This window comes from Schistocerca gregaria, chromosome 2 (assembly GCF_023897955.1).
Source record: "Schistocerca gregaria isolate iqSchGreg1 chromosome 2, iqSchGreg1.2, whole genome shotgun sequence".
Classification (NCBI taxonomy): domain Eukaryota; kingdom Metazoa; phylum Arthropoda; class Insecta; order Orthoptera; family Acrididae; genus Schistocerca; species Schistocerca gregaria.
This window is the reverse complement of record NC_064921.1, coordinates 764,543,414-764,558,298: the sequence shown is the minus strand read 5'-3', so window position 1 is coordinate 764,558,298 and position 14,885 is coordinate 764,543,414.

The window sequence follows — 14,885 nt, the reverse complement described above, 5'->3', positions numbered from 1 at the left end:
GGAAGGCGTGCACAATCCACAAAAATAAACAAGTTACATGTCCAACCCAATGTTACGTTTTTCAAATTGTAAATGTATGTTTATTCTAATGAAATGTCAACTAGAGCTACAATTAGAGATAACACACTTGAATTCACTTTGCTAAACACATTTGCTAGTGCCCTGTCGCCCACAGAATCTTTATTGTTGTGCATTGCATACAACATAGAACATACACCCACATCTTGACCAATGAAACCTAGTCACGTCAACATGTGTGTTCGAAGTGTACTCCGCTTGCATCAATATACGTTTGCAGACGGCTAACGAGAGAGTGTTGTATATATATATATATATATATATATATATATATATATATATATATATATATATATATATATATATATACTATTTTGTAAAGCAAAATAGGTACATATATACACTTTTGTGTAAAGCTTGTAACTAGGCTGTTTAAGTTTTTATATTGGTAAACGACACGTAGCGCTCTATATGAAAATCACTGACTGTGCTGTGTGCAGTCTGTGGCTAGTTTGCATTGTTGTCTGCCATTGTAGTGTTGAGCAGTTGGCTGTTAACCGCGCGTAGCGTTGCGCAGTTGGAGGTGAACCGCCAGCAATGGTGGATGTGGGGAGAAGATGGCGAAAATTTGAGAGCCGATGATCTGGACGTGTGTCCCATCACAGACAATACCTTTGTAAGGCTGGATGTCATGAACTGCTATATACAGGGTAAGTCACCTAACGCTACCGCTGGATATACACTCCTGGAAATTGAAAAAAGAACACATTGACACCGGTGTGTCAGACCCACCATACTTGCTCCGGACACTGCGAGAGGGCTGTACAAGTAATGATCACACGCACGGCACAGCGGACACACCAGGAACCGCGGTGTTGGCCGTCGAATGGCGCTAGCTGCGCAGCATTTGTGCACCGCCGCCGTCAGTGTCAGCCAGTTTGCCGTGGCATACGGAGCTCCATCGCAGTCTTTAACACTGGTAGCATGCCGCGGAAGCGTTTACGTGAACCGTATGTGCAGTTGACGGACTTTGAGCGAGGGCGTATAGTGGGCATGCGGGAGGCCGGGTGGACGTACCGCCGAATTGCTCAACACGTGGGGCGTGAGGTCTCCACAGTACATCGATGTTGTCGCCAGTGGTCGGCGGAACGTACACGTGCCCGTCGACCTGGGACTGGACCGCAGCGACGCACGGATGCACGCCAAGACCGTAGGATCCTACGCAGTGCCGTAGGGGACCGCACCGCCACTTCCCAGCAAATTAGGGACACTGTTGCTCCTGGGGTATCCGCGAGGACCATTCGCAACCGTCTCTATGAAGCTGGGCTACGGTCCCGCACACCGTTAGGCCATCTTCCGCTCATGCCCCAACATCATGCAGCCCGCCTCCAGTGGTGTCGCGACAGGCGTGAATGGAGGGACGAATGGAGACGTGTCGTCTTCAGCGATGAGAGTCGCTTCTGCCTTGGTGCCACTGATGGACGTATGCGTGTTTGGCGCCGTGCAGGTGAGCGCCACAATCAGGACTGCATACGACCGAGGCACACAGGGCCAACTCCCGGCATCATGGTGTGGGGAGCGATCTCCTACACTGGCCGTACACCTCTGGTGATCGTCGAGGGGACACTGAATAGTGCACGGTACATCCAAACCGTCATCGAACCCATCGTTCTACCATTCGTAGACCGGCAAGGGAACTTGCTGTTCCAACAGGACAATGCACGTCCGCATGTATTCCGTGCCACCCAACGTGCTCTAGAAGGTGTCAGTCAACTACCCTGGCCAGGAAGATCTCCGGATCTGCCCCCCATTGAGCATGTTTGGGACTGGATGAAGCATCGTCTCACGCGGTCTGCACGTCCAGCACGAACGCTGGTCCAACTGAGGTGCCAGGTGGAAATGGCATGGCAAGCCGTTCCACAGGACTACATCCAACATCTCTACGATCGTCTCCATGGGACAATAGCAGCCTGCATTGCTGCGAAAGGTGGATATACACTGTACTAGTGCCGACATTGTGCATGCTCTGTTGCCTGTGTCTATGTGCCTGTGGTTCTGTCAGTGTGATCATGTGATGTATCCTACCCCTAGGAATGTGTCAATAAAGTTTCCCCTTCCTGGGACAATGAATTCACGGTGTTCTTATTTCAATTTCCAGGAGTGTATTTCGTAAACCACATCAAATACTGACGAACCGATTCCACAAACCGAACATGAGGAGGGGGCTAGTGTAATTGTTGAGTAGCCTCATATGGCCAGAGGTGGGAGGACGTAATGGGCTCAGGATCATTGAACAATATATGAAGCTAATTTGCAATATTCTGGAATGTATATCAAGTGTTTTTAATTGAGTAGGAATTGCTGGTTTCTCTTAATTGTTCGTATGGGAGGCACATGTGTGATCGTTCTATCTTTTTTTGTAAATGTCTCCCAGTCTGGCCTATACACAGGGCTTTATGTATACTACACACTTTTTCTAAATTCCTAATCATGCGTGTTTATTTGTCTGCACGTTTATATTGTGTCTCAGTGTACACTGCAATTTTTAGTGTGTTGTGAAAACGCCGTCGATGTTGTGCGGAGTTAAAAGGTTTAAATTCTTTTGGAGAACGGTATGCAGTTAATAATAGCTTTAAATGATTTTCTGAATAATTTCGTTATGCCTTCCGCTGCTGTTCTCTTCATTTCATGTACAATTCTACAATTTCGGTGCTAGGTCATTATCAGGTATTTCATGGGCGATTCTTTAGTGACATAACTCTTTAGTGATACAGCTCTCACGAGTGCATGCAAATGTCATAAAAAATTAGAAAAGGTTTTTCGGCATTTTAGGAGCACATTACTTGTGTCACGACATAAATATGCTTAAACAAAAAAGATTGTTCTTTCACTGTTTGTATTAGCTTAGGAACTGAAATTGTTACCTTAGCAGTTATCAGTCGTGGGAGTGCAAATAGCACAATGCGGAAGTTCCCCACAGTCACCTAATGAACAAAGTAAGAGCATTGGACTATCAGACCAATTGTGTAATTGGATTGAAGAGTTCCTAGATAACAGAACGCAGCATGTCATTCTCAATGGAGAGAAGTCTTCCGAAGTAAGAGTGATTTCAGGTGTGCCGCGGGGCAGTGTCGTAGGACCGTTGCTATTCACAATTTACATAAATGACCTTGTGGATAACATCGGAAGTTCACTGAGGCTTTTTGCAGATGATGCTGTAGTATATCGAGAGGTTGTACCAATGGAAAATTGTACTGAAATGCAGGAGGATCTAAAAGGAATTGACGCATGGTGCAGGGAATGGCAATTGAATCTCAATGTAGACAAGTGTAATGTGCTGCGAATACATAGAAACAAAGATCCTTTATCGTTTAGCTACAATGTAGCAGGTCAGCAACTGGAAGCAGTTAATTCCATAAATTATCTGGGAGTAGGCATTGGGAGTGATTTAAAATGGAATGATCATATAAAGTCGATCGTTGGTAAAGCAGATGCGAGACTGAGATTCATTGGAAGAATCCTAAGGAAATGTAATGCGAAAACAAAGGAAGTAGTTTACACGCTTGTTCGCCCACTGCTTGAATATTGCTCAGCAGTGTGGGATCCATACCAGATAGGGTTGATAGAAGAGATAGAGAGGATCCAACGGAGAGCAGCGCGTTTCGTTACAGGATCATTTAGTAATCGCGAAAGCGTTACGGAGATCATAGATAAACTCCAGTGGAAGACTCTGCAGGAGAGACGCTCAGTAGCTCGGTTCGGGCTTTTGTTAAAGTTTCGAGAACATACCTTCACCGAAGAGTCAAGCAGTATATTGCTCCCTCCTACGTATATCTCGCGAAGAGACAATGAGGATAAAATCAGAGAGATTAGAGCCCACACAGACCGACAGTCTTTCTTTCCACGAACAATACGAGACTGGAATAGAAGGGAGAACCGATAGAGGTACTCAAAGTACTCTCCGCCACACACCGTCAGGTGGCTTGAGGGGTATGGGTGTAGATGTAGATGTAGAAGTGGTGTTGCGTTTATTACTATTCATTGTGCGTCAAACAAATAAAAATCCAGCAAAAAATAAGACACCAATGAAATGATTTAAATATACAACTCACTTAAAGTATACTCTTACATAAATGAATCTGTCTGTACAAGATTAAATATGAGTACATAACCTCACTGGCACACTCAGCAAATAAACTTCAAACTTTAGAGTGACGTACGTGTAGCTGTAATGTACCTGATGAAGGCATCATGATCCCGAAATGCGTCGCGCTATTAAATATTAGTAAAAACTAACTGGAGCAGTATAAATTATTTCATAAATATCAGTGTTTGGCCAACGAGAAACAAACTCATTGTGTAAAAAGTTATCGAGCGGAGTGCCACATTTGTAAGACTTCGGAGTCGCATTCACAATAACGATGCTTCAAAGATTGTAGTTTCATTGTCTGTTCTAATTTAGGAACTGAAATAACTTATCATAGCCGTTAGCAGTCTGTGGACTGCAAACAACTGAATATGGAAGTGTTAAGCATCGCCTTGTAATGCTACACGAACGTGTTATGTCTTCCTTGCACGCTGTGTGGTTCTTCAATGGATACAGGAGAAAGACACAGATGCCGTTCATGAAAAGAGAATTTAGATATTAATTTATTCTACATTTAATATCAAATAGTAAATATAATACGTAACTTTCTTGCAGAAGAAACAACGTCAGTTGTTAACAGTAGGTTTGAATGTAGAAATATACAGAGATACAAAAGATTTATAAACCTGTCACTCTTAAATAGAGTTAACAGTAGGTCTGAATGTAGAAAAATACACAGATACAAAAGATTTATAAACTGTCACTCTAAAATAATTTGGCTATTGAGAAGATGTCGAGCCCTGGCAACTATGAGGATCTGCAACTGCTGGCAAACACGCAAAATGGGAGAGTGCACGAATGTTCGAAATTAAGTACACCCGCCGCTGGAGCTCCGGAAAGAATGTGCTTCAATCTCATTGGCAGCGGAGTAGTCGGTCTTAGGAGCGACCACGTGCCGCGGTGGTGGCTGTAGCAAACGCGGGGCCTAACTGGCCGCGTGGGTATTTGAAAGTGCCGCTTATCGAATTAGATTAGATCAAGATTCGGTTCTCGTTCATACACCCAAAAATGAGACGATTCTCGGGAGTGTGTTGTATGTCAGAAAGAGTAACATAAACACATGGAACATTTGAATATAATACTCACTTCCCTGATCATTCGTCAGGAGATTGTCAACATACGTGAGTACATTACGATAAACTGAAATGCTAATATTTCCAGAGTTAATACGCTGTCAGAATGAAACACAGTTACGCAATTTTAATAAATGTATGATATAGAAATAGCTACTCTTGAATGTTGTGACCAAGGACTGTAAAAACTGAAATATAACAGACATTTTTACTTAATCTGGTCTAGAAGTCCCTGTTAAGATATTCATCTATAGGGCAGAAGAAGTTGCCTGCCAAAATGTCTTTGGGACTCTGATTAAACTATGGTTTCAAATGGTTCAAATGGGTCTGAGCACTATGGGACTCAACTGCTGTGGTCATTAGTCCCCTAGAACTTAGAACTACTTAAACCTAACTAACCTAAGGACATCACACACATCCATGCCCGAGGCAGGATTCGAACCTGCGACCGTAGCAGTCGCACGGTTCCGGACTGCGCGCCTAGAACCGCGAGACCACCGCGGCCGGCAAAACTATGGTTTACCCCAAACTAAGTTTATAACGGTTTCTGGCAATTTATTGAAAATGTGTGTTCCCGAATGTTGGTCCCCCTTTTTGGACCAAGTTAAGCGATTTAAGGTCTTTATGTAGATTGTTCTTATTCGTAGTATTTATACTATGTATTCAGCTATTGCCTGGAAATAGACATTTTAATTGCAACAAATTTCAGTAAGGAATAAATACAGTTAGAAGCGGTGGTTGGAATACCCAGCTCCTTGAACCGTTTTCTACATGATGTTCTTGACTTTACACTGTAAATGAGTCTTATTACAGGGTTTTGTATTCTAAAAACTTTTGCTCGCTTAGACGAGTTGCCCTAGAATATAATCCCATTGACATAATAGAATGAAAGTAAGCCAAATTTTCAAGTTTTCTTTATATTTATACACATCCTACATTTTTATACTTATATGCAAGGTGAGTATAATTAAAGTTCAACGTTCAAATCGCTGTAGAAATAACACCACTGCTCAGAATGACGTCAAATTGCAACGGAATATTATCGGAGAAGGGGGAAAACGTATGGCAGAAAGAAAATAGTTTAATATTTGGTCAGTAGATGGCGCTGCATGTGTCAGAATACGTAAATGAAAACACCTGTCATGCGCACGACCCATTGAAGTTGGAATAAACACGTCGGGTACACGGATTTTCCTCCTTTCGCATCTGCGACGTTCGGACACTGAAGAATTCGGAAAAAGGCCTTGGTCCGATGACTGTCATGGGTCTGGAGAAAATGAATCGGAAAATCGAAAAGACGGGTTCTTTTGGTGTGCAATCTGGTAGAGGGAGGAAACAAATTGATTCGACGTCAGTGGAAGCAGTGGCCACAACAATGCAGGAGGAGACGGGTGGTGGTGTGCAAACGTGTAGTGCACGGAGAATTGCCCGAACGCTGGACATACCCGTAAGCACGGTGCTTAAAATCCTACGAAACATCATTCTTTGCTATCTATTTAATATTACCGATGTGCACTAGTTGCTTCCTATTGACCTGCCTGCTAGAGAGACCTTTATTTTAGAATTTCTTATTCGCATTGAAGAAGACAATGATTGGCCGTGGAAGATTTTGTGGACAGACGAAGCCCACTTGCATCTGACAGGATATGTCAATACACAGAATTGGCGAATATCGGCAACGGAAAATCCACACGCAAATCAACCAGAACCACTTCATCCTGAAAAGGTCACTGTGTGTTGTGGGTTTACGGCATCATTTATCATAGGGCCATATATTTTTGAAGAGACAGGTGCTTCGGGTCCTGTTACCTGTACAGTCAGTGGTAAGCGTTTAGAGTTTCTTTTGCCCAACCACGTCATTCCAGCTCTCCAACAGCGTGGATGTGTGGATGGAATCATTTTTATGCAAGATGGCGCACCTCCGCACATTGAAAATCGAGTTAAGCAGCTTCTGAAGCACCATTTCGGAAATTCTAGAATTATCAGCCGCCATTACCCTACAGACTGGCCGTTCCGATCACCTGCTCTGAATCCGTGTGACTTGTGGCTCTGAGACTAAGATGTTGTGTTCAGTGTTCCGAATGAAAACTTCGCTGTATTGAAGGCACGCATTGCACAACACATTCTGAACGTGACTGCGGAAACATTTCGATCAGTTGTGGACCATGCTGTTTCTCGATTTCAGCTTGTTGCAGAAAACGGTGGACAGCGTATTGAACATGTTTTGCGCCAGTCACACGGTAATTAACAATCCAATTTGATTTTGATTGATGCTTTCTAGGCGGCTTTTGACCTCAGGACAGTTAAAAACCGATGTGATTGATACTTTTTATGCGGCTTTTCGCCTCAGGACAATTAAAAACTGATTTTTTCCCACTGAAGTGATATGACCTTGCCCTGGTGGATGGGCTTACGTAACTAACAGTATCAAACCTGTACACCCATGCACACTGAGTAGTATGGTTTGTTTAGCGTCAAACGTACACCTTAGGCCTTGTTGTATAATTCATTAGTCATTTGTAGTCGACCATATCAATTTATGATGGTTACAGCGCCATCTATTGCTACATTTTGTAACTATTTATTATTCTTCTGCCACACGTTTCTCCCCTACTCCGATAATATTTCGTTGCAGTTTGACGTCATATGACCAGTGTGTTATTTCTACAGCAGTTTGAAAATTTAACTTTAATTATAATCACCCTGTATATTCTAAATCAAACATCATTCACACTACAAATACAGACTTGCTTAGGCGCTTCAGCAGTTCTGTGGTAGACATTTCCCAACTGAATTTATTCTCGAGTTGTAATCCTAGAAATTTAAAATTGTCAACCTCCTCGATGTGCATATCTTCATATGTTATAGACATGCAAGAAGGAAACCTCTTACAGGTTCTGAACTGCGTATAGTGGGTCTTCGAAAAGTTTAAACCATTTATTAATGTCAATGAAAATTTGATGAGTAGCCGTTTCTAAATCTTTACTTGACTTGCTATTTATTGCAATGTTTGTATCACCGCCAAATAAAGCAAAATTATCATCTGCAAATGTAGCAGACGAAAGGTCATAAATGCACACAAGAAAAAGCAACGGACCAAGGATGGAACCTTGAGAAACATAACACATAATTAATTCCCAGACAGATGAAGAGTAATTATTTATTCCACAGTTATTGCGGAATGATTTCCTCTGTTTCCTGTTAGGTAGGTAAGACACGAACCATATCACATCACTGCCAGTGGCACCATAAAATTCTAATTTACTTGAGAGAATAAAGTAATTGACACTGTCAACGACTTTCAACAGGTAACAGAAAATGGCAGTACCCTCTAATTTGTTATCTAATGAATTAAGTACATTCTCAGCATACGTGGAAATAGCATTCTCTGTATCGGAAACCTTAAGGAATCCAAACTGTGACTTGGACAATATACCGTTTTCAGTCAGATGCTTAAGAAGATGCTTGAACACAACCTTTCCAAATGTTTTTGAAAAAGTCGACAAAAGTGAAATTGCTTGATGTTTTATCGGTATCTCTTTGTCCCCCTTCAAGTGAAGAGGCTTAACTTCAGCATATTTTATTTAGCCAGTCTGGCAATGCTCCACTGATAAGAGATTGATTACACAAATAATTGAAGACAGAACTCAACTCACCTCACATGAACACTATTTGACTAATTTCACTGTTATTTGATCGTAACTTCTTGATTGTTTGATTTTAAACATTATGTGATAGATACTACTTCTCTGGTAGAAGTGAGTCTCATTTCCATTTCACTGAAGTTATTTGTAGAGACTGGTCTCAGATATTCCATTGCAATGTTTACCAAAGTTGGTAATCCCAAGCTGCCAGTAAGAGAAACAAAGTTTAAGAGGTTTGCATCAATACATGCACTTGTTAACAATTTCTCGTCTATTTTTAGAGCTATCTGTTCCTCTTCCTTTTTGGCCACAATTGTCTCTGTCTTCACTATACCCAACATATTTTTTTATTTTATTGCCTCATGTAATTATCTTTTCCTCATAATAAAGCTGCTTAGATGTCTAGATTACTTGAATCAATATTTTGTGATGCATTACAATGCTAACATGAAAGTTGTCCCTATATAGTAAATACAGTTTCCTTTCTGTCCCACATTATGCCTTTATTCGTTATGTAATCCCTGGTTTATTTTTGTATCTAGACCAGTTTGCCGTGGCTTATTGGAAAAGAGGACAGGCATACAAGCAAGGTTGACATATATTTTCCAAATATATCATTTTTTTCTTCAGTTGAAACCCCCTTTCAAATTTTGATTCATCCTAATGAATATTCTACAGTGTCAATTACTTTAGCACACGTATCACATCAAATCAGTTGTAGTCATGTTGCTAAATTCAGTAGTTATCAAGTTTAACGCAAATAAAGTTTTCAGAACAAGAAACCAAACATCTGACAGTACAATTAATAAAGTCCTACAGGTGAGCCGTGAATAGCAAATTAATTACTTTAAATTAAGAATAAAATATCAGAATAACACATTAAAAAAAATGACTCAAAATATCTCAGTAGCCCTTAAAGAATTCCAAATTCTTACTACATTAGCAAAACACATCGAATGATCACATGACTTAGAACAAAATTCTACATTAACTGCATCAAATGTTAAACACACTTACTTAAGAAATTCAACAAAAATCCGAAAGAAGAATAATGATATTCACAAATAGCGAAAAAAACACTGAAAATCAGCCAGGTTTGCCAAATTCATAGAAACTGTTTTCATGAAACTACCAAATATGCTGTGAGAATCTTGTTGGACGATGGACTATTTACGTTAATCATTCATAGCACATGAGCTAGGTTCATGGTCATCCCACTTACACACATAAACATATTGGCATTTTCTCAAGCGCCAGTCGTCACCTGGAATACAAATAATTTAAATACAGTCCAACGGCCGCTCACACACACACACACACACACACACACACACACACACACACACACACACACACACACATACATGAGTTAACCCTGTTACACAACAAACACTTGGTACGGTATCTCAGACATAAACCATGCGCCCCTCAGGAGAAAGAACAGTCAGGAATTTGGTTTTCAATCAAGCAGATGTAATTGCTAGCAATTTTTGATCTGTCAGGCGGCATCCACCATAAACCACTATCTTACGCTGTGCCTCACGGCATGCATTGAAAGTCAGTAACGTTTAGCAAGCTGCTTGGCGAAAGCAGCTGGTCTTCATTTCCAGGCAAACACAGCCATGCTTGACAGCCCTCCGGAAGGTTTCATCAGTATGGAGGCCGACAACCTTTGTGGTGTCCTCAAACAAGATTAGATATTTTTTCTTTTATTCCTCAAATTACATCTTGTTGCCATGTCTCTGCAGTGGCTGATGGGTTCGAAAGCCAGAGAGAAATCTGACGAATCCAGAGGTAGACTCAGGGCTGGCGAAGATCGCCATAGCGCAGGCTATTGTACCGGGTTGCTTGCCTGCTGGTTTGAAATGAACTTCCCATCAGCTAGTCTGCTGTGGATGAGGCTATGCTGTGACCATGGTATATGTGTGTATGGCTCAAACTCCGTCCTGAGAGTGTCGGAAAGGTGTTGGTAGAATCATAGACTACCCATCAGTGGCAGCTTCAGTACTGGATGCTGGTATGTAGTCATCTGTGGATACAGATCGGTGCTCATTACATCAAGCAGAAAAAGAATGACCAACACTGGAAGAATCTCACACAAGATGTTACAATATAATAATCAGAGAATTGAGTGAAAACGATATGAACGCCATCTGTCCTACGGGTCGAGTGGGTCTACGCTAACGCTGTGGAATATTTCTGGCATTGAGTAGCGGCTTTGCTGTATAATGTCATTTGTAACGACCAAAGTAACGGAGGCAAGTTGGTTTGCACATGTCTTACACTTTTTCACAATTCGCTTGCGCTCACACACAGAAGTGTTGGTGCTACAGCCTTGTTGGCCAGCTAACTGTGCCGAAATGTTTATACTTAGGGGCTGCCGTTTGTTGATATTTCCGTGTGCTTGAGGGACGCCAGGCTGAAGGGACTTTCTTCTCTCCCATTCCTATTCTGCCTGATGCGTAACACTCCTGTCTACAAGAGCTGTCATTCTAGACTCTACTTCCGTTATAAGCAACCAGTAATCCACAATTCCGCCACCACCGCGAGAACAGTACTGCCCCTTTCAGCTGCCTGTCCGTAACTCCAAGCCCGCTGTCTGCACACGTCATGAGCCCAGTTTGTCAGACGACACCGTGGTATCTTTGCCATAGAAGCGCTCCACGTCAGTTGTACCAACCATCAGCAGTGGAAAAAGTAAAGATCAGTCATGGGTCAGTTCCCGACATTAAGCACTACGTTTTGAAGATGACGAAGGTCGACCCCCGCTAGGTTCCACAACTGCCCACACTCATTCCAAAAGTCCAGCGAACTGAGGCAGCAGCGAAAATATTGCGATTGTGTGAGAGCAAGGAATACGACTTCTTTAGCCGCTTACTGACCACGGAAGAGTGCTAGGTTAACCCTGACTCCGAGACAGGGTAGCAAAGCTGGCATGGAAATTCGTGGATTCAACACCGCCGAAAAAGGCAAAGATCAAACCATCGTCAGAAGTGAATTTGAGTTTTCCGTGGGATTGCCATAGTGTGGTGCTAAGAGATAATGGTTGTAAGGGGCAAGCCGTCACAGGTGCGTCCTACTACCAGAGTCTCCTGACGAGGATAAGGGAACCTTACAAGAACACGTGTCGCTGAAAGCTGTCCAAGGGCGTGGTTGTTCTCCAAGGCAACCTTCTAGTTATTTCTGAACAGAGCACACGCATACTACTTCTGTGGGATTTCAAGTTTTTCCTCATCTCCCGCACTCTTCTGCCAGGGCACTCTTTCCTCAGTTTTTACAGAATAAAAATCCGCTGCAGTTGGCAGTAATTTACTCTACGACCGGTTACGAAGATTAAAGCTTCATCTTCAGGTACCACCAAATAATTATGGGAACATAAATGTGTGTGGCCGGTCCAGTCAGTCAGGTGGGGCCACATACACGTCAAACAAGCTCAAGGGAGCGTAGGACCAGCATCCACAGTGCCCACCTGGACAGCACGATACGGGAGTGACTGGTCAAATATTTTGTATTATTTCATCAGATGAAGAACCTATTGCGTGGCAGATATTTTCCGAATGACGACAAGGTGATTTCCGAGTTAGGACGTTTCCTCGAGAGTTAAATGCAGACTTCTGCAACCAGGATCGTCAAGTCACCCATCGGTGGCAAACACTTGTTATGTTGAAGAGTGAATATGTAGAAAAGCACTAACACCAAGTCTTATTTCCGCTATTTTACTTCTTTGACAGAACAGTTGTAGCTTTATGACTACTCTTAGTACTACATATCCTGATGGTTTTGCAATGTTGGTTGTTTTATTATAAAGCGATTCGTACAACCCAGAAGAATTTTGTCGACACTGGTTCCTGCTGCAAAAGTCTGTGAATATGTCTTCTACATTTTCATCGATACTTCACTAGCCACCTGACGATACGTGGCAGAGGATACTTCTGGTGCCACTGACTCATCCCCCTTCCCTTTTCCACTCGAAAACTGCGAGTGGGAAGAATTACTGTCCGTAAGCCTCTGTGTTAGCTCTAATTTCTCGGATTTTTTCATCATGATCATTTCATGAGATGTATGTAGGGTGAAGTAATATGTTGTCCGTCTCTTCCCGGATAGTAATCTCACGAATGTTGAATAGCAAACCTCTCCGTGACGCACAACGCCTCTCCTGTAACGTCTGCCACTGGAGTTTGTTGACCATCTCTGAAACGCTCCATCACGGACTAAACGATTCCGTGACGAATCGTGCTGTTCTTCTTCGGATTATCTCTGCCTCTTCTATCAGTTCGACCTCGTAAGGTCCCAGATTAATGAACAATACCCAAGAACTGGTCGAACAAGTACCCTGTAAGCCACTTCTTTTTGGTGATGAGTTGCATTTCTTTACGAGTCTTCCTAGGAATTGCAGTCTGGAGTCTGCGTTTCTTACTGTTTGTTTTATGTGGTCACTTAACGTAGGTCGCTCTGGGTAGTTACTCCTAGATATTTTACTGTATGAACTGTTTCCAGAAATTTATCGTCAATAGTGTAGATGTACGATGGTGGATTTCTTTTCCTATGTACGCGCATTACGTTACATGCTACATTTATTTACGCTCAGTATCTACTTCTACAGACTGCACCATGCAGTAATCTATGGTAGGTCATTTCGCAAATCGATACAGTCCTTAAGCGTTGCCACTTTCTTACAGGCAACCGCATCATTTGCGAACAATCTTAAGGGGAGGTTTGCTATCTTTGGCCCGAAACAAGCATGTCCTTTGAGAATTTTTTTCTCAGGATGTGTTACAGACACCTATGACTAATTTGGTCAAAATATTTATTGATATCTCCTCTACAAACTGAAATTTATGCAACCGGAAATGTCGAAGAGCAAATGCGGAAGTGACGCCGGAACGAAACAAAATTTCGATGTAGACCTCTACGTGCAGTATGTCACAGATCAGCCGGCTCGTCTGAAATCTAAACTGAGTTGACGTTAACGAGTTGTATAAGATTCTTTAGGAGCTGTACCTCGCTTAAGTTATTTGGACCACAGGAAACAAAATGCCGGCCTTTTGAATATAATAGGGGTTTTTTCATCGATTTTTCGACTTCGGCGGCCAAGTAAAAATATTTATAGTTGATGGATCGGAATAAAAGTGGTACAACTCCTAGACAATTTAGTTAGTTTCGTCGTAAACAAAGTATCATGGCAATCGGTTCAGTAGATTTGAATTTACCATACCGCGCGATTAAAAAAAAAAAAAAAAAGACGTCATTTCGAGTAACACCCGTTTGAAGTTTTCACTTCATATAAATGCAATATTATGCAACTTACGTTCAATATGCTATTCCGGGTCCATAAATTAGTCCTTCCTCTTCCTCATTGAGAGCGTTCTGCTCGATCTGGGCCATCCTGCGCTGCTCCAGAGCCGCTCGTACGGCCGGTGACCGCTTGAATCCGGTGGTCGTCCGAATGCTTGGCGAACTGCGTCGAATAGAGTCCCAGGGTGACGTCCATCATTGTCATGGTCTTCAGAATAGCTGAATACCCTTCGTTGAAGCTGCTCACTGCCAGGAACGTCGCAAACTCCACAGTCTTCGCACCGAATGCAAATGCTTGGGGGCTAACTTCCAAACACACGCGTTCTAACTTTCATTTGAATTTTGTGTGTTTCCTCCCAAGCACCGGTACAATAACTCGTCCTCCGAAAGAAAAGAAAAAACTGGTGCGTAAAAAAGGCCGATTTCAGGCACGTGCATTTTTTTGTTCAAGCGCGAATAGCAAACATTTCCTTTCCGTATTCGGAGACACCGTTTCAGGGGTGGATTCCAAACACTTTCGTGGATCCAAAAATGCAATTTTTTTAAAAAATCGATTTTTTGAACCAAAAGATAGTAAACCTCCCCTTAAGGAGCTTCCGACGCTTCTACTAGATCATTTACATTCATCGCAAACCATACCGGTGACGGCTCAGCAAATTATATTAGTAAATAAGAATGCCTATCAGAGAGTGGCGGACCTCAGACCTT